The sequence below is a fragment of the Tachypleus tridentatus genome, chromosome 6, assembly GCF_004210375.1.
Source record: "Tachypleus tridentatus isolate NWPU-2018 chromosome 6, ASM421037v1, whole genome shotgun sequence".
Lineage (NCBI taxonomy): Eukaryota > Metazoa > Arthropoda > Merostomata > Xiphosura > Limulidae > Tachypleus > Tachypleus tridentatus.
The window spans coordinates 42,579,192-42,605,909 of NC_134830.1; the positions used below are offsets into that span (position 1 = coordinate 42,579,192).

The following is a 26,718-nucleotide window of genomic DNA, read 5'->3' on the forward strand; positions in this document are numbered from 1 at the left end:
CACTTTAGTCAATAGAAATCTCATATTTAATTCCATAATATTCACGATTAACCAAATCTCTAGACAGGGTAAGTACCGTTCTTGCTTTAAGGAAATTAGTAATACCACAGTGTAAGGTAAAAGGATGAAAATATTATGTTGTGAGATCGGGATTTATTTGGGCAGAAGTTTTTACATTTTGTAACTTGTACTTTTCTGTAATCTTTTTTACGTAACTTGGCCAGGTAGTTAAGGCACTCTAATCGTAATCTGAGGGTCGTGGGTTCGAATCCCCGTCACATCAAACATCCTCACTATTTCATCCGTGGGGGCGTTATAAGTGACGGCCAATCTCATTATTCGTTGGCAAAAACGTAGCTCAAGAGTTGGCGGTGGGTGGTAATGACTAACTGCCTTTTCTCTAGTAAGCACTGTTAAATTAGGGACGGCTAGCGCAGATTGCCCTCGTGTAGCTTTGCGCAAAATTTAAAATAAACAAAGTGTACATAATTTTGTCTACAAAACGTTTGTGTTGTAAAATCTTGAAAAATGACATTTTTTGCGATGAACGATTAATGAGCGAGAAAAAGTAATCATTATAGGTGGATAACTTGGCATAGTCTAAGAAAACTATTTTCGTCGAAAAATATCTTTCACCGTTCATGTAAAGAGTTATACCCATGTTTTCAATCCAGCCAAGAGCTTATAGAAGAGGTAATTTATTAAAGGACAATCCAAGCTGCTGACAACAACTAAAGTTGAAGAAGTGACATGCTGTCCAGAGGCCCTAAGAGTGAGTAGGTAACTCTCCACGGAGCACCCAGGATATGGCTGATCAGTGTGATATAAAACTCTGACATTGATCATTATCGTTTGGGCTTGGAAGGGGCGAAGACGACACTGGTGTATAAACCCCACCATTTGCAACTGTCTTATCATCAGAAGAGACATAGAGTATACGGTAAAGGAGCCAGCAACATTAGGAGTCGACGAGAGTCACTCTTAAAAGGGAGGTCTGCAAAAAAAACAACAAAAACGTAACGATCATATATAATTTCAAGATCGTTCACTACTCTGTCAGTTGTTGAGTGTCCGAACACCAACAGATCTGCCAGCTCTTCTAATAATGAGCAGATTAATTCAATACAATAATAATTAATTATATATGGTGTTAAACTAAATAAGCAATATCGTGTTAAAAGTCCTTATTTTAATTCTGATTTGTAGTTGATTTGTATAATTTATCTTGGACGATTCTCCGATTTATTACGTTACGTATTATGATTTCAATTAACCAGAAATTTTAATTTTGGTTTAGAAGCTAACTAAATGCCAATTTGTATCAAATTTATGATATTTGCCAACAAGACTGATACACACAATTTTCGTTCTTAACACAAATATAATTTAATATAAAGAACAATATAATTTATTATAACGTTATTACAAGTGATAATTTATATACAAAAGTTTTACAAACTTACAGACAATATTAACTCTTCTATTTGTTCTGGAACTGAATATTTTATAGATAAGCGAATTGTTTCTTGATATTGTTATACTTTGCTTGATGGCTAGCCTCAGGCCGTTTATATGCTGGCTTTTCTCCGACAAAGATATCTAATGTCCTCGTAGAAATATTAACGTCTGAAGTTAATTTGCTGAAGTTAAACGGTTTGTAGTGTTCGAAATCTACAAACGTTTCTGGTCAGGTATGTGTAGTTTTCCGGTTAATAGCTTTTGAGGCTTATAATATACTAACTGAAGCAAACCAACAATATATATACTGTCTCTCAGCGCGTCCATTTTGAAACTTTAAGGCGAGGTTCTCGAAAGTTCAGTAGGCAAAACACTGCTTTCGTAAAACATATATTGCTGATTTTTACACTCGAGAATCTTCTACAAATTTAAGTAATAGGTGGGAATATCGCAATACATACTTAACAGTATAAGTTACACGAATTTCTAAATATATATTTAACTAAAACAAATAACGATATTAAAATAAATACATAATATAAATCTGTTACAGGTAATTTATAATAAAGTAGATGAGAAGATCACACTTTACCAACGTAATCCAGTTCACACCAAAACATTTATTGTGCAAGCAATTTGATAATATAAATAGCATTCAACTATTACTCTGCCTGTTGTATTCCAACTGGACTGGAAAGTCTTAGTAATAACAATATAACATATTTTGTGAGGTTAGCTAATTATTATACGCTCTTTTCCATTTTTTACTCAGACTTGGTTATTAATGATTAATTAATATATGTTACCTCATTGGTATCTCAGTTGGAGTTACTTTTTGATACAGGAAGGGATAGCTAACAGCAAACTAAAGAAAATGATTTTCCCCTAAAATTATAGAGAGTTGCTAAGGAAGATCTGGACTGCTTCTGATTGTGGAAGGTCCTGCTTTCGACAACATCAAGTATTAGATAAGAAGGAAACTCAACTTATCTTAACCAGTTGCAACTCAATTTATGCCAACCAGGAGCAATTCTACTTACGTTAATCAGTATCGACTCAACATATGCTAACCAGTAGCAAATCATGTTATAACATCAACTCAACTTATGTTAATCAGTAGTAACTCAACTTATGTTAAACACTAGTAACTCAGTTTATTTTAACCAGGAGCAATTCTTATTATATTAGTAACAGTAGCAACTCAACTTATGTTATCCAGGAGCAACTTATGCTATATTTATCAGCGTTATAAAGATCTTTATTTCACCAATAGGTTTTGGACCCATAATGGAAATAGGTGAAGTGCTAATTAAGTCTTAAATAAGCAGAAACCATTCCATTGAGTATTCTAATATTGTATTGTTATGATTATTATTTGACTTTGTTTCCGATACTCTTCTGTTCAATCCAGTAAAACCATTCATGTAACATCTCTTAAAGTTCATTATATCATCAGGTTATGGTATAAAGTGGTTTAAAGATTGTAGCGTTAAGAAATGCCTTAGTGCGAGAGTAAATTAAGTGACTTCTTGCATCTCTTTTTTATTATATTCGCTAAAGAACCTTGTCATCCAGTTTAGATATCCTCACGAACATGAAAACATTTAAATATGAATTTACCTGAATAAACAATTTCTCTTCATACTTATCTAATAAGGTTTAAGTTATTAAGTTTGGACCGAACGAAGGATTCTTGATCAAAGGTTTATGCTTTGTTACCATCGGAAAAAAATCGCGCTTCGCACTTTGGTGCGTTGTAAGAGTGATGAGAAAATCCTACAACTTGATTTGAGTGTCCCAATATTTAAAAGTGGGTGGTGTTGACTTGCTGTCTTCCTCTAATTTTTCGTTTGAACATTAGGAACAGCTAGCGCATATGGTTCTCAAGAAGCTTTGCGCGAAATTCAGCAAGCAACAACTACTGTGTTTTATGACTCTCGCAGTTTGTGTATCATCTTCAAATCTGAAAATATTCTGTTCACAACGACACGCAACACTGTTCTTTCGGAGCATGAATCACACTTTTCATAATTGCAGTCAAGAACCAGATGTCCGAACTGACCATATAAGATAAAATTAGCAAGTACAGTGGAACCCCTCTAATCAGGCCAGTTTGTCTCAGTCCCTGCTTTAGAGGGGTTCCACTGTACATAATTATGGAATATGTATACAAAAAAAGGGACTGTGATTGAATGACCACTTTCAAGGTGTGATCGAATCTGAGGGGTGTCTCAGTCCCGAAGGTGGCTGCTTTAGGGGGGTTCCACTGTATATATTACATCTTAGCATATTGAAACAATTTACTAAAGTTGTATTTTCACATTTTTATTTTCATTATGGTTACACTTTATTAATTTTCTAGCTTACTCTGGCTCTCGTATTGCTAGATATTTTGAACTACTATGAGGCGACAGCAACGTATATTGTACGAGTAAACGTTTCTTGCTCCATGTTGGACATGATTTTTGTGTCCTTTTCTTTGATAAAAAAATAATCTAAGTTTTTTCCGTATATTCATTTTGCATAACTAATGTGTATTTGTAATAAATAATGTTTTGTACGATTAGTCTACTGTCTACTTAAATGTACTATCCTTATTAAAATAACTCATTAAAAGAGAGTCATTGAGAAATAAAACGTCTGCACCAAACTGGGACCAAGTAGAACCTTAATTTATTGCAAACTGATAAACCTTTTAGAAAGCCAGAACCCACATAGATTGTTAAAGTTTAGAGCTACATCTACTGTTTGTAAGTTGAGTTGATACCACAACAAGAATTGCTCTTGGTTAAAATAAGTTGAGTTACTACTAATTTAACATAAGTTGAGTTACTACTAATTTAACATAAGTTGAGTTCCTACTATAACATGAGTTGCTCCTGGTTAACATAACTTATTAACTGGTTAACTCTGGTTAATATAACATGAGTTGCTCAAGGTTAACATAGGTTCAGTTTTATGATAGAACTATCGGTACAATTAGTGCTGAAAAGTACAACAAGGTGTTAAATGTGTCTACAACAATATTTTCCTGGAAACACTAACTACGCCAAACAAGTCTACAGTGGAACCCCTCTAAAGCAGCCACCTTCGGGACTGAGACAAACTGGCCTGATTAGAGAGGTTCAATATGCTAAGATGTAATATATACAGTGGAACCCCCCTAAAGCAGCCACCTTCGGGACTGAGACAAACTGGCCTGATTAGAGAGGTTCCACTGCACATAATTATGGATTATGTAAATAAAAAAGGGACTGTGACTGAATGACCGCTTTCAAGGGGTGACCGAATCTGAGGGGTGGCCGCTTAGAGAGGCTCCATTGTATATCCAAGCAAAACGTGTTTGTTTCATGTGAAAAGTGTCTTATTGTATATATACTGAAGGTTCTAATTATTTTGAATGTGCAATCAGGAAGCTGTGTGTGAAGCAAGTCTATATAAAGGCATTGCATAGATAGTAGGATGCTACGAAAAACCTATTCGTTTTTGAAAAGAGACTGTAACCACTTTTTCTGACTCAAAATTTTCATACACTCGGATCATATAGTTGTATTGAGATCAGAGGTTTAGGATTTCCAAAGTAGGTCTATTTCTTAAAGTTAATGTGATAAGAAAACAAATAAATATGAATCAACATGGGGTATCAGGACCATCCAGAATGAAACCTAATGAAGTAGTACCACAGGCTCCAAAATTATTTTAATATCACATATTCAGCTTCTGTAGATCAAATTGTATGCACACACACATATATATTATAATTTTTCTTTGGTTAGAGATCAAAACTCTCACACCTGTGTACTACGTGTTTTAAAGTTTCTGTTCAGTACCACTCTCTTTCATCTTCCAACCATTCTTTTCCTGATTAATTTCATGATGTGCCTCTTAATTCTATTTTTTTTCTACTATTGTTCTAAAGTTTTCAATCATGTGAGTTTATTATTGTTCTCTTCACATTTTCATTCTGAATCTCTTTTATTGTTTTTTTTTTATAGAAAAGCTGCATCGGGCTATCTGCTGAGCCCACCGAGTGGAATCGACCCCCTGATTTTAGCGTTGTAAATCCACTGACATACCACTGTACTAACGGAAGGCATTCTGAATCTTTATACCATTTTAAAAATACAAACCAAATACCTCTAACATCTAGTTGGTGTCTCAGTTATTTTCTCCCAACATTTTGTTGGCTTCTCATGTTATTCCCTAAGTTCTAGTTGTTGGTGTTTTTCGCATTGAGTCACACCACTTATAAACTTTTACTATGTATCAGCTTTAAGTTTAAATACGTTGATTTACATCTATAATAATAGTAGACAGAACACTTGGTTTACTTTTTAGCTGTATAAGAATCTAAGTTAGCACCCTTGCTCTTGTGTGTCATAGTTCAATACGTATGAAAACAAAATTAAAGTGTTCTTCAATAAGAGTGAACAAGAGATTCAAGGTAAAAACAACTATGAGAGTGTGAGTGCTTTACCTACTTTCCTCTCACGCAATTTGCTGTAAAAAATCGCAATCTTTACTCATCCAAAACAATTATTTGAACTGAAATATTGAAGCAAATCTAATTTCAAAAATGTATTTTAATAACATATTCGTGACGTAGTCAAAGACATGGTTTCACTAAACGGAAATAACCTACTGCTCGACCAACTAATCGTTTTTGTTGTTGTTGTTTTGAATTACGCACAAAGCTGCACAATGGGCTATCTGTACTCTGCTCATCACGAGTAACGAAACCCGGCTTTTTGCGTTGTAAGTCCCCAGACATAACGCTGAGCCACTGGGGGGCGTTCACAGTTTTTCTTGAAATATTAAAATGTAGGCGCGTTGTAATTTTTCACATCATTCTTTCCATGTAATTAATTTTTGCACATTGTTTTCAAGTAACTAGTGTTTTCTGCAAGGTGTTTTTTTGTGTTATTTATGCTTACAAACCCACAGTTAGAAGATCATAACAAAAGAGCTAAAAACATATTTATCTGCTGAAAGTATTACAGTTCTATGGATTGAGCATTATTTTTCGTAAAATAATGAAAATAAATTGTATTACTATATTTGAAAAGTAATACAACCGTGAAGAATTACAGAAATAAACATTAACTCCTTCAGTTGGTTTGTTTGTTTTGAATTTCGCACAAAGCTAACGAGGGGTATCTGCGCTATCCGTCCCTAATTTAGCAGTGTAAGACAAGAGGGAAGGCAGCTTGTCATCACCACCCACTGCTAGCTCTTGTGTTATTCTTGTATCAACAAATAGTGGGATTGACCGTCATATTATAACGCCTTTTACTAGACTCTTAATCCGAGAGTGGCGGGCCTTAACCACTTGGCAATGCTGGGCCTAACTCCTTTCGATAACAATTATTCCATGCTTAAAGCAAAGGATAAACATAAAACAGGAAAAATTATATATATATGTACATTATATTAATAGAACTATTGTTAAAATAAATGTTTTTTTTGTTTTGTTTTCCTAAATAAAAGCTACTTATTTTCTGACTTATTAAGGGTAAAAAGATATAGTTATGTATTTGAATAATTTGCCAGATATTTTCGTAAATAATGTTTTGTTTTCTTATTTCAGGATTTCTTCAACTACACATTTACAAGAGCTTTCATCACAAAACTGTTCTTAATTTTAAGCTGAAGAGAAACGGAAGATAATCACCAGCATGTACTGTCAATTCTCGGAACATGAAAGTGGGATTTGATAATCTTTCCTACACTGAATCTACAGTTAGAGTTCCTTACGAGTTGGCGGTGGGTAATGTTGACTAGCTACCTTCTCTTTAATCTATCACTTCTAAATTAGGAATGGCTATGGAGGTAACTGTTGAGTAGGTTTGCCCGAAAATTCATAAAAATACAAACAACGCCAATTTATTATTTCTAAAAACAGTGTCCTATTATTTAAGTAAAATAGTTTATTTTGTACTTATATTAGTAATGTCTACTACATAATTTTCGTAGCGGTTTCATGAAAAGTTTATGCTAAAGTAAATGGTACACATTACATTCTAACACAGGAGGATTTCGAAGATGGCCCGGCATGATCAGGTGGTTAAGGCGCTCGACTCCTAATACGAGGGTCGCAGTTCCGAATCCCTATCACACCAAATATGCTTACCCTTTCAGCCGTAGGGGCGTCATAATGTGACGGTCAATAACACTATTCGTTGGTAAAAGAGTAGCCCAAGAGTTGGCGGTGAGTGGTGATGACTAGCTGCCTTCCCTCTAGTCTTACACTGCTAAATTAGGGACGGCTAGCGCAGATAGCCCTCGTGTAGCTTTGCGCGAAATTCAAACGAAACCTTCATTTCCAAGATGTGATTTGCTAATTTATTTTTTGAGAAACGAACATTCTATAATAGATTATTTTACTCTACCTGCGGTACCAGTCCTTCTGGACGGAAGTTATATATGTTCATGATTACTGAAAAATTATCTTAGGATATGAAAAGTTCCTTCCCTTTTGTGTAATTTTAAAAACCGCATAAGTGCTAATAAAAACTGCGAAACACAAAATGTAAAACCTTAAACTTGCATGTACCTCCGCGTGGAACCAACAGACCAATTTTGGTGAAGATCCATCAGCAGGAAACGAAACAGTAGAAAAACTGTAAAACGCAAAATGCAAAACTGAAAATGTTTTTAATTGCCTTAAAAACGATAAATAAATAAATATTATATAAACTATATTCAAACAGAGACAGTGGAATTCTCCTCAGCCCTGCCATCTATGAATAGCTTGAGAAATTATGGGCTTATGTTTTGCTGCAAACGAATTTATAACCACAGAATTAATACAGCAAGTGTTTTGTACCTGTTACAACATTTGTAACGCCTTATTTTAAAAAACTAATTACAAACTCTTTTTACTTGTACATTGTTGCTCGGAGTCCAAGATAACTTGGATTAGTTCGTGAACGAAAATTTAACTTCCTATCGATATAACTAAAATGCTTACTGAATTGACAGTTTAATTAATTAAAATTATATCAAACATATTCTGATATATTAGCTCACATATATACGGTGTAATCTCTCGGAGTATAACTGGCTCACATATATATGGTGTAATCTCTTGGAGTATAACTGGCTCACATATATATGGTGTAATCTCTTGGAGTATAACTGGCTCACATATATATGGTGTAATCTCTTGGAGTATAACTGGCTCACATATATATGGTGTAATCTCTTGGAGTATAACTGGCTCACATATATATGGTGTAATCTCTTGGAGTATAACTGGCTCACATATATATGGAGTAATTTCTTGGAGTATAACTGGAACGTTAGAAATTGTATTCCTAGTTTTCAGTGACTTTTGTGTGTGTTTGTTTTAACGTAGAATCACATTCTGCTGTGTGGACAGCGGGATTTCGAAGCCCATAATTTTGCGTTTAATTCCGTGAAATTCTTGCTGACCATTCAGTGATTCAGTGATTTTTAGTTTTCCAAAGATAATGTTTTATTACATGTTTAAACAATCATATTTAACTTTAAGTTCCGAGTCGAAATATATTTCTCAGTGAATCTTCCTTTTTTATTGGTTTGTTTGTCGGATTTCAAACAAACCTATTCCAGGAGTTGGACTAGTTGTCAAGACCATCCACCGCCAAGTTGTGTTGTACTCTAATCCAACAGCTGGAATTGAGCACCTCTGTCTTGTAACGCACCAACGATATAAGCTGTGATAATTTTGAGAGATAGTTATATCAAATTAATATGTGCTTATAGCTACGTCGACTTTATGAAGATATAACAATTTAAGAACTTATATAGGTAACTTGCATATAAATTAAAATAAAATTATAAGTATAGTAACTTCTTACACACAGAAAAGTAAAATTACCTAATTAATTCATAATCAACATTTGTTTGTCTTATAAGTATTGCATTTCAAATTTCGTTTTATTTGCTCCTAAACTGGCTTTTGATTGAAAATAAACAGCGATTATTGTGCTGTTTCACCAATACTTGGTGTTCGTTTAGAACCATGGGAAATGTGTGACGTCATCGCTTCCGCACTCTATAGCGAAAGTTAAGTTTGTATAATATTTTAATCACGAACCCCTAAACGACGTCAATGTTTCAAAATAGTTACAAATATGAAACAAACAAAAACAGCCATGCGTAACGTCTGTTGTAATACCCGTGGTATTACACAGATAGCCCATTGTGTAGCGTGTAGCTTTGTGCTCAATTACACATAAAAGTCGATTAATTGATTGATTATTTGGAGTCCGCAGACATATCGCTGCTCCACTAGGGGGCAATGAATGTTGTTTTACGCAGTTCGTGTAAATATAATCGTCTCATTATTACTTTTAAACAAATCTCTCCGGAACGAAGTTAAAGTTTGGTAACTTCACAATTGTACAGAGAAATATCTATTTTATTAATTACCGGCGACCACGTATTATCCAACACGTCTGTTCCTCTTTTCAGGCTATCTCGTGGTTATATTAGTTTTCGTTTTTGTTCTAGTTTCAAACAATATCATCAGTCAGCTTCTGAGTTGTATTTCAATACATTAAGTCTCGATTTTAATCACAGGAAAAAAAAAGACTTTGCATTAATATAGTTGAACATGATTATATCATCAAGGTTTACAGTTTATATATATATATATATATTTAATGATAGGTAGGACATAGTACAAAACGAACAATAAATAAAAACCTTGGATTACTGAAAAGATTCCAGACAGTAAAATAAATGTTCACTTATCTTATTAGCGATAGGTAGCTTAAATGGAATGGAGAATATGAGTAATTAAACTTCTATGTTGCTTTTGAAATAAGAGGACTTATCACTTACATAACACAATAATATGCTCTTATTATTTCCAGTTTAGCTAAGCTATTCACGTGTCAGTAACAGACTGCACATATGATATGATACATGAAGATGTTAAGTGAAGATAGTACTACCTTCAAGTTTGAGAATTATAAACGCTTTTTTTGGCTTATTTTAGTGCTTTAAACTTCTTTCATTACGACAGAGTGATTTATGTCGATAATAGTAAATAGAAGGAAAATCTTTATAACGTAATCAGCGATTTATGTGCTGAAATAACGTGGTTAATCTATGGGCTCTGTTCATGAATGAACAAAGTACCTTTCATACGAAGTAGTTGTTCATTGTTTCCTTTTGTTAATGCCTTAAAGTAATTGCAATCAACGACTAAGACATACTTACCCATCTCGAGCTGTGATAAAACTTGATTTATTCGTATTTTCTTATACTCGTTTTAACAGATTCCTTCTAGAGAAAACGGTGTATTTTCTTTGCAATAAAACCAAGTTAACTGGTAACCTAAATTTGGGGTTTTCGATGAATAAATTCGATCTCTATATCTGAAGGAATCGTTAGAAAAGGTTAATTAACAAGCAAAAAATATTTATCATTACGTGGTAAAATGACAAGAACTGAACATTTCAAACAATCTTGAGTTGTTAGTTTTAGAAAGTTTCGGTTTGTTTTTTATAATAATCACGAATTACTCCATAAGTCCATAGATAGGAAAACCATTTTCTCGCAGCCTAAGAACGTGATGTTATCAAAACTTTTAGGAAAAAATTCATAGGTGCTTGAGATTCATGACAATCTAATATTTTACATATATATACATATTTAAATATTATTATAAATTAAGACGCTAATAAAATGAACCGTTGCTTTTATATTGAACACTTATCAGCACGTGTAAACTTATCACCAAATACTTAAAGAAATAACTAAGAAATAGTTAGCATTTTGTTTGAATTTGTTTCAACTTTGTAATATTTGTTAAAGTTTTCAGTGTTGGCTTCAAGGAAGACGACAAGCAGCTTGAATCAAGTTTGTTTTTATTCCACCCGACGTTTCAGCTTACGCATTTTTTTGGAGGATCGATGAGAATTACGTCAAAGAAACCTCGGAAAAGGCTTAAGACGAAAGATCAGGTGGAATATAGAACAATAATATTCATCCAAACATTTTTCCGAAGATAATACGTTTTTTTAACAAACTGCTAAAATAAGGCTTAAGCATCTTCTCTGTTTATAGAAGAGCAAGCAGTTTATAGAAGCAGTTTCTAAAAAATGGCAAAATATGAGTGTAGATAATGTAATATCCATTACTTAAATATCGTTTACGATGGACTACTTTCAAAATCTGTAGTGTATTCTGAAGAGATTTACACATTTGGATAAAAGTTAAGAAAAATCAACCATTACACTCAAATAAATATAAAATAATATATTTTTATTTATATTTATCAGGAGTGTAAAGGTCGTTTTTCTAACTTCTACGACGAAGATGTATTTTTTATTATAGTAAAACTTTGTTTCACGGGTGTCCTTTTCAATTATGGGTCATCTAACGGCAAGAATTGGCTTATATATTAGTTAATGTTTCATGGGAATTTATATTCCAAATTATTAATAAAAAAATCTAACCATGTTGCTTCTTTCTTCTTGGGGCCCGGCATGGCCAAGTGTGTTAAGGCGTTCGACTCGTAATCTGAGAGTCGCGGGTTCGAATCACGGTCGCACCAAACATGCTCGCCCTTTCAGACGTGGGAGCATTATAATGTGACGGTCAATCCCACTATTCGTTGGTAAAAGAGTAGCGCAAGAGTTGGCGGTGGGTGATGATGACTAGCTGCCTTCCCTCTAGTCTTACACTCCTAAATTAGGGACGGCTAGCACAGATAGCCCTCGAGTAGCTTTGCGCGAAATTCAAAACAAACAAACAAATACTGCTGGGCTACTGTGGGGTTGGTATATATTTACTAACCAACGGAAATGTAAACGTCTTCACTTTTTCAACTATGTAAAATACAATGAAAACCTAATGTTTTTAGGCTATTTTATTCTAACCATAAACTATGAATTTGGTTTTATTAGGATGTTTAAGCTCGTGAGAAGTGTACATTGAAAATGCAACATTAAACATTTTTCATTTCATCTCCGTGCTAATGTATGTAACGTGTGTTTCTATTGGTGGGATATTTTAAGCTATAAAAGCGAATGAGTGTGAAGCAAATTGAAAAGATTAAATGTGAATAAAATTTCAATGTATTAAAAGTGTATTATGTTCCAAGAAATAATATATTATTTACAGTATTATTTATTATTTATGTATCATTTGCATTATTAATTGTTTATATATTATTTACAGTATTATTTATGTATTATTTACACTATTAATTGTTTATATATTATTTACAGTATTATTTATTATTTATGTATTATTTACATTATTAATTGTTTATATATTATTTACAGTATTATTTATGTATTATTTACAGTATTATTTATGTATTATTTACAGTATTATTTATGTATTATTTACATTATTAATTGTTTATATACTATTTACAGTATTATTTATGTATTATTTACACTATTAATTGTTTATATATTATTTACAGTATTATTTATTATTTATGTATTATTTACATTATTAATTGTTTATATATTATTTACATTATTTATGTATTATTTACAGTATTATTTATGTATTATTTACAGTATTATTTATGTATTATTTACATTATTAATTGTTTATATATTATTTACAGTATTATTTATGTATTATTTACAGTATTATTTATGTATTATTTACAGTATTATTTATGTATTATTTACATTATTAATTGTTTATATATTATTTACAGTATTATTTATGTATTATTTACACTATTAATTGTTTATATATTATTTACAGTATTATTTATTATTTATGTATTATTTACATTATTAATTGTTTATATATTATTTACAGTATTATTTATGTATTATTTACAGTATTATTTATGTATTATTTACATTATTAATTGTTTATATATTATTTACAGTATTATTTATTATTTATGTATTATTTACATTATTAATTGTTTATATATTATTTACAGTATTATTTATTATTTATGTATTATTTACATTATTAATTGTTTATATATTATTTACAGTATTATTTATTATTTATATATTATTTACAGTATTATTTATTATTTATGTATTATTTACATTATTAATTGTTTATATATTATTTACAGTATTATTCTTATAAGGAGATAAGATCGTTTAAACTTAAAAAAGTGATTTTTTAAGATTAAAAATTTTTTGCGGTACGATAGAGATAAAGGTGCTATACCAGGGGCGTAGATCCTGGGGGATATACATCCCCCCTTCATTTTAGGTGGGGATATGGTGCATACAATCATCCCCCTTCCCTACAGTTTGGTCTGTTGAATTGTTTTATTGCATCACAGGTCTAGAAATTGTGCGTTTGTTCTTGTGATTCTCGTGTTCTTACCAATCGAATTACATAATTAGGCCTAGATGTAGGCTTTTTCAGTAGCCGAAATGTATATCTTTAATATAGGCGTGCTTCTAAACTTTTCGATCTAAGCGATAGTTCTTAAGTATCAGTCAGTCGGTCTAATTTTCATGCAAGTATCGTGGCAACAAGATTAGTCTGTGACTGCATGTTTATAGCTTTCAGGAGCACGTAATCAGAGATTACCAATTTGCAAACTGAACAGCTCACATAAGTGGTTGCAAAATTCATCCCCCCCAATCGGGTGTAAAAAATCTACGCCCCTGTGCTGTACGTAATGTTTACTGGAAGAAAATATTTGTTCAAAACGATTACAGAAAGACAAACTCTTCTTTAGAATGTCTGTAGAAAAAAAAGATGCTTTTCATAAACATTTAAAAAAAGAGAGAAATGAAAGTACGAAACCTTTACAGACGGAGAAATGTATTTAAAAGGGAAAGCAGTTACTTTAAGATCTTTATGTTCACAATTTTCAGTACCCAGCTAGTATTTGTTTATTTTTTAATTTCGCGCAAAGCTACTCGAGGGCTATTTGCGCTAGCCGTCCCTAATTTAGCAGTGTAAAACTAGAGGGAAGGTAGCTAGTCATCACCACCCACCGCCAACTCTTGGGCTACTCTTTTACCAACGAATAGTGGGATTGACCGTAACATTATAATGCCCCCTCGGTTGAAATGGCGAGCATGTTTGGTGCGACAGGGTTGCGAACCCGCGACCCTCAAATTACGAGTCGCACGCCTTAACCCACCTGGCCATGCTATTACAGTGGTAAGTCTACGGATTTACAACGGTAAAATCAGACGTTTGATTCCCCTCGGTGGACTCAGCAGATAGCTCGATGTGGCTTTGCTATAAGAAAACACGCACACACACAATTTTCAGTTGGAAAACGTTCTTGTTTAAATTACTTTAATCAGTAAAAATACTCTTTTTCTTCTTCTTCTAAATGTTTGTACAAATGACCTTCTTCAGAATGTTTACATAGGGAAATGTCTTCTTCAGAATGTTCATAGAGAAACAGTGATAAAAATCCTTTCTGGAACACTTTGCAAAATAAAATGTTTTTTTTACGAATGTTTTCTCACACATAGAGAGTGAAACAAGAGTGTATCTATATAACACGTACAAAACGTGTACGAACATAAAGGAAGAAAAGTTTGTATAACATTCACAAACAAATGTTTCTTCAGAGCGTTTACAGAGAGAAAGAAAATGAAGAGTTTGTCTGCATAACTAGTGAAAATAATGTTTTTTCAGAATGTTTTACATGGAGAGATAATGGAGAGTTTGTCTGCATAACTAGTGAAAATAATGTTTTTTCAGAATGTTTTACATGGAGAGATAATGGAGAGTTTGTCTGCATAACTAGTGAAAATAATGTTTTTCAGAATGTTTTACATGGAGAGATAATGGAGAGTTTGTCTGCATAACTAGTGAAAATAATGTTTTTTCAGAATGTTTTACATGGAGAGATAATGGAGAGTTTGTCTGCATAACTAGTGAAAATAATGTTTTTTCAGAATGTTTTACATGGAGAGATAATGGAGAGTTTGTCTGTACGGCAATTACAAAACGTTTTGGTTCAGAACGTTTAGAAAGGTTATACTTTTGTCTATATACCGGGTAGTGATGGCTTTCATTACGTTTCTTAACTGTTACATTTAGCATGAAAACACTATTGTGCACTACGTGTAGCACCATTAAACACTATTGTGCACTACGTATAGAACCAGGAAACACTATTGTTCATTAAGTATACAGCCAGATTGCTGGTAATTTCTGAACTATTCTCTCGCATAATTTGAAGATGTTTATGGCGTTGAGTGCAACATTTACTGCTTCTAGTGTCCATTCAAATTACCAGGATATTGAAACGGCACCCCGCGCCTTGGGCGTTAAAATGCAACCACCTTCCGGTGCGATTCCTTTGTGACTGTACATCACGTGACGAATATTGGGGGATAAGCGGAGAGATACGTAGGCAGGTGGATGTTCACACATCAGAACAAGCGGGAGACATCGAGCGACGAGACTATTTAGTATCCGTGTGTGCACTTGTAACACAAAAGTCGAAATGTTGTTTTTGTCTTCGTAGTGATATTGGTCAACATTGTACGTAACTGCAATTGTAGGATTGCTGAAACAAAATACAAATATTATAATTGATAAACATTTTCTACCGGCACTCGTAACAAATTTCGATTCAAGAGTCGCTCACAGAGAAGTATTGTGAAAAAACAGTGAAAATTGGAGGCATAACAGGTGACATAAAAACAGTTACGGTTGATGGTAATTCATAAGGTAAGTATGGTGTGCAGTCGACTTAATTATTATATTACCTGTAAATAGATACTTCCTCGACTAAATCGCACCGACGAACCTACAAAGATTAATACGAATGACCCAGCTACCAATAGACATGTCAGATTATCTTTTTTGATACTAATAGCAAATACCTGAAAATGATAGATGGCCTGAAATCGTATTGGATCCATGTTTATTTATCACTTAATTACAAACAACGTATTTAGTTTTTCCATTGACAATCTCACTACAACCTTTCTTATTTACAAATAAAACATTTCAAGTATGGAAAAAAGTCATGTTAACTGAGTGATAAATGAGAAATATATTCAATAACTAAGTTAAATAGAGTGGCGTTATAGTGTAACTTTTTACAATGCACTCACTGCTTGTTTGTCTTTTTACAACCACACACTTATTTACTGATAAAGTTTTCCGATATTAGTGATTTCTACTTCTCACAGGATAACCTGTAAACTGCCTCCTTTCCCTCAGCCAATTTTATTATATCAATAAAACTGAATAAAATAGGGAAAAAACAACAATATATTTATCGTTTATCACAGAAGAATGAATTACATAAAACAGGTTAAGTAAAACAAAATAACTCAGTTTCTATTTAACTTTTGTTTGATAAGATAAAAATGTTGAAATATACAGTCACATAACGTGAGTACACCAGGATTCTAACCTATGAGTTGTTCCTCTCAAAAGTTCAACAAACTGCGGGTTTGAAAATCTTCTACAATGTTCGTTGTCCCGGAAGTTAATTATTTAGATAATTGGTTTTTTCTGATTAAAATAGTAAAAGTGACACATTTTGAAATCAGTTATATCAATATAAGAAAATATAGTTGTGGGGTCAGTTGTCTGTGGGACAACTACGTCAGAAATTTGAAATTTGAGCATATACTCTTTTTATATAATCAGACATTTATTCACTCAAATATGTATTTATAATTGGTTATAGAATTCGGTTCTTTCTGGTTCAATCGTCATTTCCAGTCTATATTTTACAAAACTGTTTCTTTATATACTTTATTTATCACTTTACTTGAGAAAAAGCAGAAGGACATCAATTCTGCTATGGCCAGAATGCACGTGCGCTGTGATTTTTTCCAGGTTGTTAAAACGCAACAATGGTAATCAGTATTTACTAAATTATAGCCCAAACAATTCATTACAAAAAACGTGTGATATTGTTAATATAATAAGTATATAAAAAACGTGTGATATTGTTAATATAATAAGTATATAAAAAACGTGTGATATTGTTAAAAATGCGTGTGATATTGTTAATATAATAAGTATATAATTTTTTTATTTTATGTTGAGCATTATTTTACTATTTTCTATTATAAGCTACTTCTTTAGTATTGGAATCCTGTTGGTATTAATGAATTTGCGAAGTAATTTTATTACATATAACAAGTAGATATGAGTATTCGTATCAAAGCTGTTACAGCTCACCTGAAGATCTACCAGTCTGTCTGTGGACTTACTTTCACCAGTATATCTTGCAAATAATCGGACTTAATATTCAAACTGATTAATAACACTTAATTATCCAGATGTAGACAGAAATATTAAAATAATCGAATTGTCAGTCTGTTTGATCTGTGGTTTTCGTATTTTATTATTTAACCATCGTGGTTATCTATGTTTTCATTGTATGAAATCTAAAGCGAATGGTATATGTTTGTTTGATAGTCGAGGCAGCTCTGTATCCTAATTTGACTTTTGATCTCTTTTAATAATTGATTGCATGTTCGTGATAGTATTTATTGATAACAGTCCAAATGTAATAGAAAAGACAAATGGCAACCATACATTTAAAATTTAACTATTTCTAGTCATCCAAACTCCTCAATATTCAGCTATAAATTAGTACTCAGCTGAGATTTTATTCAAAAAAAAGTCTGCTTGTGTGTCTGATGGAAGAGAAAAAAAGTTTCTTAGAGGCCCTCATTATCTCTAGGACCTTTTCGAGGTTTGGCTGATTTTTAACCGAAATTTGGTGAGGATTGCACTCATAAATCCAGGGGCAAAGGTGTAACAAGACAAATGTCTTGTAGCAGTAAAGGCAGCACCAGTCGACAGATTCAGGTAGAATGTTACATTTCTATATAAGTTATATGGAAAGTGCGAAGAAACTTGAAGATTATAATACTGTAACAGGGTCTGTAATGACAACATCACCCACAGAAGTAAATGTTACCTTCTCACAACTTGCTGAAGATAGAATAGGTGGGAAAGGTGCAGTAAGGCGTGGAATGTAACATCCACATCTGTTTCCTCCCTCTCTCAGGTTGTGAAGTAGAAAAGGAGGGTTAAGTTTAGATGGTGTTTTCTCACAGCTATGTGGGCCCTATTTTGTAGACAGCTTCAAAAGTAAAGGTGCATTTTATATTTACCCATCTTATGACCTAGCGCTTTGATATGTTACTTCATTCTGTTCCTACACTTTCAAAAAACGTGTATGTCGTAATTTAACATATTCATATATTACTTCTTCCTGAGTTAGGGTAAAACCTATCAGCTGTATCGCCCTTATTCATTTACCCCTTCAAGTGTTCTTTCTCTATTTTCAACTGCTTGACCAAAACTTTTGTCTGAATCTCATAATTGGGTTTCCTTTAGGTCTTTTTTTTTCAGATTGGTATCCACACCATTTATATCTTTACGCACCTTTCTTTATCCATCTGCAAGACATACTTACTGTCTCAACTGACTCCTGTCGATAAACTCGAGCACTAAATCCACTCCTTTTATGCTCATTTCCTATTCTTTCTTTATGAACCAATCCATATACAAGTATCAACTCTACTGTCTGTACTTTACCCTTTCTTTTCTTGGTTAACAACCATGCATCCGAGCTGTATATCAATAATGGTCTTAATATAGTCTTACAAATGATATCTCTTCTTTTTGCTGGGATTTTTAACATTAAAGTGAGTCTGTTCTATATAAACTGTTCAATCTACCCAGAGACTTGTTAGGCCTATATATTATATATGTGGATAGACAAAACGAAGCTATGGTATAAACCATTCAGACATAACATGAAACCGAAAGTTTTAAAAGCTGGCCAGAAGGTGGCACCAAATTAAGAAAGAAATTAAACAGTAACGTAAGTATAACGATTCATCTGGGTATCAGCCAGCATTACCTGACCTGACTCACTAAACGGAATGTTTGTTATCACTTATGAAGAAATATATTACTTTTAAAACCAAAACACAAATCGTGTAATACGTATGAACAACTAATTTATCTTAATAAGTCAGTGCACAAAACCTTTCCTATAAGTTTGTTTGTTGTCGAATTTCATGTATAGCTATTCCGGGGCTATCTGTACAAGCCATTCCTAATTTAGTGCTGATTGGTTGAAGGAAAAACAGTGGTAAGTCATCTGCACCTACCGCCAACTCTAGGGTTATTATTGTGTGATGAAGTAGAGAAATTCGAGCGCCATATTTAAAACACACTTCTGATGCCAAAGTTCGGATCATGATTTTTCTTTGATGATAAAGGTACGCAAACACAGAATCCATAGATCAACACAAATACTGTTGGTAAACGCTGACCCCTCCGTATAAAGTGCAGTATTGGATGAATGTTGACGACCCTTTTCGTATTCCGAAAATTGTCCTAAAGTTGCAACTAAAAAATTGAAAATCTTCAAGAGAAGTTAAAAAATTTATTTCTAAAAAAATAAACAAAAGAACATATAGATTAGAGGAAGAATAACTGGTCTTCTTATTACAGAAACAAAGAAAAAAACACGAATAAATTGTTCATCCAATCATTTACATCAGCCAATTAGCGAAAAAATAAAAACTATGACAAAAATTTTCAGCAGATCGAAATACCTTCTTTCCGTACAAAATAAAGTATAAATAACATTCTTCTATCACAAACTAATCGGTCAAACATCTGGGAAATGTTCCTCATATTCCTCAAAGTTCACGAGACAAAATATTCAACATCGTAATTACTGACCAGTAACGCTAGAAATTGGATTTTGATACCCGTGACGGGCAGAGCACAGATAGCCAATTATGTAGCTTTGTGCTTAATTCACAATAACAACAACTAACCGGTAACGATTGAACAAAGTATAATCTAACATAATTAAAGTTTTGACATCGAATTTTGTAAAACGTGCTTAGGAAAGCCTCAATCTCAAATTGGTCAGGTATCTCTATAAAGTTTAACTGCCATAATTAAAACAAGTAATACAATAATTTGAAGCATCAAACGGTAACTTTCTAGGAAGAAAGAGATATTATTTAAAATTTATTCTACATTCTAAGAAATAATAAAGGATTTATAAGACACTATTACCACTGGAAGTCTTACTGAAAAACACGTGAGACGAGAGTAAGATATCAAATATATCACAAAAAGTGTTAATTGTCCAAAGCACTTATGGGAGTGCAATTTCTCAACGGGAAGTGTTTGTTATAATGAATCGATTCAACTGATTTCACTTTTGTTTTCATATTAATTCACAGCTTCTCTGTTAAAATTAAAAAAAAATAATTCGTATATTATTTCCTTGTATAGCAACTGATTCATTAAAATGACTATTGTAAGCAACTAGCATGAGTGTTGCGACATTCCAATATTACTAACACCTTCTGTAACACTTGAAGGATGAGAAAACAAAAATGAACCTTCATTTGTTTCGTATTCACTGAGTGGAAGGCTCATTTTTTACTTTTAATATGGCTAATAATAATTTATTTCATATTGTTGTAACTATTGAGAAAAAAAAGAGATTCTAGTCTGAATTTAGCCTGTTGACCTAAAGTACACTCGTTAAAAAACTCTGTACAAAAATTAAGGCAATACATATGGTTACTGTATTAAAACAATTTTTATTTGCCACCTTTTGAAATAGACGTAATGACGGACATTCAACAAATGGCCTAGTGTGGCTTGGTGGTTAGGGTGCTAATCTGAGGTTTGTAAGATGTAATCCCAATCAAATAGAATATGCTCGCTTTTTAAATTATAGGGACGTTATAATGTGACGATCAATCCTATTATTCTTTGGTTAGCGTATTTTATGAGTTAACGGTGGCTGGTATTCACTAGCTCTCTTCTATGTAGGCTTTCACTGCTAAATTAGGAAAGAATGGCTAGCACAAATAGCCATTGTATATTTTTGCACGAAATTCGAAACAAACCCATTATATAAATGAAAAAAAATAATGTTAACCCTAATTCGCGAAAAAAATACAAAATGGCTCATCAATCCCGTTCCATTTAAAAGAAAATAAACAACCTTCAGTTTCATACACTTTTGTCAACTCCAAAGGCTGCTCCACTTCAAAACAGGGAGGGAAATGAGGCAGTCATCAAGCTCTTTCGAGTATCAATAACGCCCCCTTGTGGCAACATTCTGAACCATTACTCTAAACAAACAAATTCATTAAAAGAGTGACGGGTGGGTAAACATATATTGTTTTTGCAATGTTGTATATGTAATATTAAGTTCTTTTATTTTTGTAAAATACTCATTGCTATGCAATGTATATATTGTTTATGAAGCTACACAAATCTGGATAAATGTTATGAAAATCCAACACTTATACGAAATCGTAGCACGATGATATGAACAGTATTACGTATAATATCTAACCCAATATAAAAGCCAGTGTATGTCGTCACGTTTGCTTTCTTGAAACAGGAATCATAAAACATAAAATGCATTTATCCATATTGAATAGTCCATTACGAGTTTAGTGACGGAGGTATGAGGAGTCCCGTGAAACCTTACAAGTGTAATGAGTGTAATAGCCTAGAGCTAAGTGCATAACATTTATCATTTAACTAAAAAATATCGAATGAATTTTAAACATAAATTGTTTCTGAATTAAACTATTTTCTGTTATATTACTTTGTTTGTTTTGGAATTTCGCACAAAGCTACTCGAGGGCTATCTGTGCTAGCCGTCCCTAATTTAACAATGTGAGACTAGAGGGAAGGCAGCTAGTCATCACCACCCCCCGCCAACTCTTGGGCTACTCTTTTACCAACGAATAGTGGGATTGACCGTCACATTATAACGCCCCCACGGCTGGGAGGGCGAGCATGTTTGGCGCGACTCAGGCGCGAACCCGCGACCCTCAGATTACGAAGCGCACGCCTTAACGCGCTAGGCCATGCCAGGCCCTATTATATTACTAACATTTTCTATAAAAACAAAATTCTTTAATAGTTTCGTTTTGAATTTCGCGCAAAGCTACTCGAGGGCTATCTGCGCTAACAGTCCCTAATTTAGCAGTGGAAGACTAGAGGGAAGGCAGCTAGTCATCACCAGCCACCGCCAACTCTTTTACCAACGAATAGTAGAATTGACCTTCAAATTATAATGCCCCCACGGCTGAAAGGGCGAGTATGTTTGGTGTGACCGGGATTCGAACCCACGACCCTCGGATTACGAGTCGACCGCCTTAACATACTTGGCCATGCCGGGGTCTTCTTTGATCAACGGAGACACTAAATTAAGAAATCAACAAATATTTTTTAGATTATTTTGTCTGTAGATTTAATTTTGTACATTCAATAATTTTTTTTGCTAAGCAATGAGATGTAAAAGCCATTGCTCTTACGCATTGGATTTTCAACGTTAGAAACTGTTAACCTTACTAATTTTTACCAGTACTAGTTCTATGAATAAGCCGCGAATTCATTTCATGAATAATCTTAACTTTGATTGGTTCACAAAGGAATTTACCGACGTGTGACTGCCTCAACCGCATTTTCCTGTCTCTTTATTGGTCAAGCTTTATTTCGCGAAATTTATTTATTTCAGTTGGGTTTGGGTATATCATGGAGTGACGGTGGTAGTGCTTGCCCCGTGAGTTTTGACGGGGTATATGCTAACTTAATTTATAGTTTGATTTTTACATTTAAAAAAAAGTCATATTTCTACACAGAGAACCTTTAGTTTTGTACCCAAACGCCATTAAAACAATATGCGCTGAAACAACAAATATTATGTAATTAAGTGTAATTTACTTAATAAATAAATATATGTACATTAAATTCCTTACGTGAAAGAAGAGTCAAGAATGCTGAGGCAAATAAACCAAAGCAAGAAATATTCGTAGTTTTAAAGACTTGTTTCATCAAAGCAAAACCCTGCTAGTACAGCGGTAAGTCGACGGACTTACAACGTTAAAATAAAGGGTTCGATTCCCCTCGGTGGGCTCAGCAGATAGCCCGATGTGGCTTTGCAATCAGAAAAACACACACACTTAAAAGTGGGGTAAAAAAAATGCAGCGGAAAAGAACATATAATAACAAGACGAGTTTCTATCAATTTTCATGCATTAATCAGCCGAAAAAAATGATCGAAATTATATTCCTTATAAAATAAGAGCTGATTAAGATGTAACTGGTATGGCTTTTATTAATTACAAAATGTGGAAAATACAAAGATATGATTATTGTAGAAGAAAACATACGTCCGATAGACATTTTCTCTATTGTGGCTGAAATACTAATAACTTTTACCACCTTTCACTTACAAAAATTTCAACCACTTCTTCCTGTTTTTAGACTTGATCTTCGTTGTAACGGTATATCTGAATTTGTTTGTAACTTGTTGCTTATACAATATCAGTATTATGCTCTCAAGCTCTAACTAATGCTCTTTGTACACGTAATTAAGCCTATAAATCAGCAATAGCACCTGCAGATATTTACGTTATAAAGTTTAATTGAAATACGTGACGTTATTATCATAATTACAGACGTACAGAGTTGTTTTTAATCCTACGTGCACAGGTACTGGTCAAAGTTCGCATACCACGACCTTTAATAGAATGTCTTTCAACATCGTATTTGTTTACAAGAAATGCTTTAAAAACTGTAGATATGTATTTCGGATGTCCTGGGGGCCTAACTTAATTCAATACGCAAAATGTACAATGCACAAAAGTATTTTTATTCTGCTCATGAAAATCACCTCGCAATGTCATCAACTCGCAGACGTATATTGAGAACAAATATCTTTGTAACACATCTGATGTTCCATGTGAAACAGATCTCACCATAAAACTTGTCACCTCAAATACGGATACATTTAGTCAAGTCGCAATTTTAGTTAATATTTTTTATTTTTTTAGAAGAGCTGAAACATTTTCAGTATCGCCCCCTATTGTAAGATTACCCTAATAATATCGTGTTTTTGTTGTGTTTTTTTTTACCAATATTAGTAGAAAGGATCCGTCTAGCGTTACTGACGGGGCACGAATTACTGCAGTTGTTAGAGTATGTTAAATTACCACACAAAACCTTGAACAGGAAGGCCAATTTTACACGCTAACGTTATTGAAAACGGAACTAATAACATTATTTCCACGTAGTGTTTACAGGTCTTTGTTAGCAAGTAATGTGTTGAGGGTTTGGAAAATATCAACTACGTACAAGCTCTATTAAACGTTTTGTAAAACAAATAAACCGGTAATAGTCGTGAAGTGTGTGTTTGAAGGAACTAAACTGTTCCAATAAACTTACACGTTAAGATATTAGTTATATTGTTTCAGAAAGTTTTATTATTCGCCATGTAGTAAGAGGTTTCAGATTTATAAAAGGAAAATTAAAGAAACTATTTTAGTTATACGAGAATGTTTGTTAAATGGCCGTGCATGCTATAAAATAAAGTGTATGTCATAAGTTTCGTGGCATCGATTAGTATATTTACATTTTTGGTTTGTTTGTTTCAAATTTCGCGCAAAGCTACACAAGGGTTATCAGCGCTAACCGTCCTCAATGTAGCAGTGATAGACTAGCGGGAAGCAGCTAGTCATCACCACTCACCGACAATTATTAAGCTACTTTTTTACCAACGAATAGTGGGACTGACCACGACATGTAATGCTTCACAACTGAAAGGGCGAGCATATTTGGTGTGACGGTAATTCGAACCCGCCACCCTCAGATTACGAGTCGGGTCCCCTAACTACCTGGCCATTCCGGACCTCGTGTGCTGCCCATCACGGCTATCAAGACCCGGTTTCTAGCAGTATATGTCCGCAGACATTCCGCTGGGCCATTGAGTGTGTAAATTTTTGGAATCTCACCTATAGCCAAGCAATCAGATTGGAATGGTATACTAAACTAACCTTTTATATACATTTAGAGGAGTGCCTAAAAACGTTATTAATATTGGTCAATTAATAACTCTTTAAATTCTAGTATAGATAACAGGCACTTCTAACTTAATCATAGATAATATTTTAAGAATACATCAACCAAATAGGATAGAAACCGTATTGCTTTGTTTGAGTGTCTTGTGTACCATTTCATTTAATAAGCATGTAACCGTATCGCTTTGTTTGAGTGTCGTATTTGGTATTTTATTCAACAAACAATTCATTCCCATACTTCAACACCAGATCATAGCTTAACCACAATAAGTCCACGAGTTGTGGACAGCCTGTGTTCAGTTTATACTATATCAGTATAAGGAATAAGTATCCAATATGGCGAACAATCGTTTTGCAGATAACGCTAGTAGAAAAACAAAATAAAAATCTGCAATTTCTTTTATGTTCTTCACACCCTCTATATAATTTTATCATACACGTTTCGTTCTTAAATGGTATTCGTTTTAAGCACCATACGATAATGTTCGTCTTAAAAACACGAAGACAACAGTTGCAGTGAAAGTTAGTACGGTCACAGTATTGCCCGGGTTCTTTTTTATTTGCTCTGTTTTTCTTTCATGTGTCCCTCGGTGGGTCAGCGAAGCGATTAGGAACTGACATTCCTAAAATCCGGTAATCGATTCCCCGTGGCATAAAGAGTACAAATAGTCCATTTGTGTAATTTTGGGCTGAAACAAACTCTCTTTCATGTATAGCACCCAGACTAACGTAAAATAGATAAACAAGACAGGTAGGTAAAAAGCTTAATAACGATATAATAAAGAGAATAGATTTAACAAGTGAACCAATGTTTATAAATTAATTCTAGTATGATTCAATTGCAGGTACGACGAGTGTAGTAAACTTCAGTTTGTTTGTTTGCTTTAGGGTTTTTGGGCAAAACCTTTCCCAACTTTTTGGGCTACTCCAGTCGAATAATATAATTCGACCGCCAATCTCTGAATGCACTCACGGCTCCAAAGTGCTGAACGCGGTTTTATAACGCAATAACAGCGTTAAATTCATGGATTCACAGTTCTGTCATGCTAAACATCGAGTCACGCCCGGCCCAGTAAACTTTAGAGAAAAAAGAAAATATGAATTCATTTTAGCTAGAGACGTTTTCAAGCCAGTAGTAATAAACAATCTTCATCAGGACATATTATTTTTATCCAAACAAACGAGAAACGAACATTATGTGCACCAAAAAACACATTTCTATCGAGTTCAGTATAGAACAGAACTTATTAGACGGGCCACCTCTAGTTAATACGGCAGTTGTACGTGTAAAAATCGGGCTATTTGCATTTTTAACTTAGTCGTACAGTAAACAATTTGTACAATTGATGCAGATCAGAGAGAAAAGGATATTTAGATTGACCCGTTATTAAAGAGAACAGCTGTCCATAAACGTTCATAAGTATATACATAAGTCTGTTTATTTTGGAGC

General features: G+C 33.4%; 1 protein-coding gene across 1 annotated transcript in view; it reads left to right on the forward strand.

Moving 5' to 3' along the window:
• Positions 1 to 15,820: 15,820 nt before the first annotated feature.
• LOC143251602 (uncharacterized) overlaps positions 15,821 to 26,718 on the forward strand; it is an 83,723-nt gene continuing 72,825 nt past the window's right edge. Inside the window, exon 1 of the mRNA XM_076502872.1 lies at positions 15,821 to 16,098. The gene's annotated coding sequence lies outside the window, so the exon portion shown is untranslated. The remainder of the gene's footprint in view (positions 16,099 to 26,718) is intronic.